The sequence below is a fragment of the Lipotes vexillifer genome, unplaced genomic scaffold, assembly GCF_000442215.2.
Source record: "Lipotes vexillifer unplaced genomic scaffold, Lipotes_vexillifer_v1.1 scaffold208, whole genome shotgun sequence".
In the NCBI taxonomy this organism is placed as follows: domain Eukaryota; kingdom Metazoa; phylum Chordata; class Mammalia; order Artiodactyla; family Lipotidae; genus Lipotes; species Lipotes vexillifer.
This window is the reverse complement of record NW_006785067.1, coordinates 338716-340475: the sequence shown is the minus strand read 5'-3', so window position 1 is coordinate 340475 and position 1760 is coordinate 338716.

The following is a 1760-nucleotide window of genomic DNA, read 5'->3' as shown; positions in this document are numbered from 1 at the left end:
GATAACTACCACCACACACACACACACACACACACACACACACACACACACACACACACACCCCTAGGCTATCATATTCAACTACAAAACACTAAAAGACAAAGAGAAAACCTTGAAAGAAGCCAGGGGAGAAAAAAAAAACACCTTATCTCTAGAGGAACAAGGACAAGAATTACAGTAGACTTCTCATAAATTATCTTAATAAGAGAATGGAGTGAAATCTTTAGTGTTGAGAAAAATAAAACTACCAATGTAAACTTCTACATCCAGTAAAGTTATTATCCTTCAACAGTGAAGGAGAAATAAAGATTTTCTCAGAAGAAAATAAAAGCTGAGGAAATTCAATAACAGACCTCCTTAAAAGACATGTTAAAAGTAGTTCTTTAGGCAGAAGGAAAATTATATAGGTCAGAAAGTTGGATCTAGACAAGAAAAAGAAGATCATCAAAAGAATAAGTGAAAGTAAAAGTTATTTTTCTTATTCTTAATCTAAAAGATAGCTGTTTAAATTAATAATAGTAACAATCTATTGGATGATTATAGCATATTGATAAGTGAAATGAATGATCCCAATGTCACAGGCAACTGAAGAGGAAAACTGGAAGCACAGTTATAAGGTACCAGTACTACCCCTGCACTACACATGAGGTGGGCTTAGATTAGTTTAAAATGTATCTATTGTAAATGCTATGGCAACAACTCAAATTTTTTCAAAAGAAGTATAATTGGTTTACTGAAACAGAATACAGAAGAGAATCATATAAAATAATAAGTTTAAATCAGGTGAAGAGGGAAACAAAGAACAAATGCAATAAATAGAAGATGGTTACAAACATAGTAGATATTAATTCATCTACATCAGTAGTCACTTTGAACATGAATGGCATCTATACACCAATTAAAAAACAACTGTCCAAGTATATAAAAAAAAAAACCCAAGATCCAACTATTACCAGAAATCTGCTTTAAGTACAAACACACAAGTAGGTAAAAAGTTAAAAAATGTGGAAAGATATATCACACTAACACTAATCAAAACAAGTTGGAATACCTATCTTAGGTAGGTAAGTTGATTTCAGAGCAAGGAAAATTATCAGGGAAAAAATGGATATTACACAATAAAAAGGGATCAATTCTCCAAGAAGACATAATCCTAAACATGTACACACCTAACAACAGAGTGTCAAAATACATGCAGCAAAAACTGATAAAGCAGCAAGGAGAAATCAACAAATCCACTATTATAGCTGGAGACTTTAATACCCCTCTGTCAATAACTGATAGATCAATCCAGCAGGCAGAAAAGCAGTAAGGACACAGTTGAACTCAACAGCACTATCAATCAGCTGGATCTGACATTTATAGAATATTACATCCAACAAAAACAAAATACATTCTTTTCAAGCTTACATGCAATTTTCAGCAAGACAGATCACATTCTGAGCCATTAAATACACCTTAACATGCTCAAAAGAATAAAAATCATACAAAGTATGTTCTCAGACTACAATGGATAAAGTAGAAATCAACAACAGAAAGACAGCTGGCAAATACCCAAATATTTGGAAACTGGAAAACATACTTCTAAATAACACATGGCTTAAAGAAGAATCTCAAGAGAAATTAAAAATATTGAACTGGAAATAAAAATTCAACTTTTCAAAATTTGTGGGATATAATAACAGCAGTGCTTAGAAAGAAACCTAGTGCATTAAACGTCATAAAAAGAAAAAATATCTAAAATCAATAACTTAAGCATC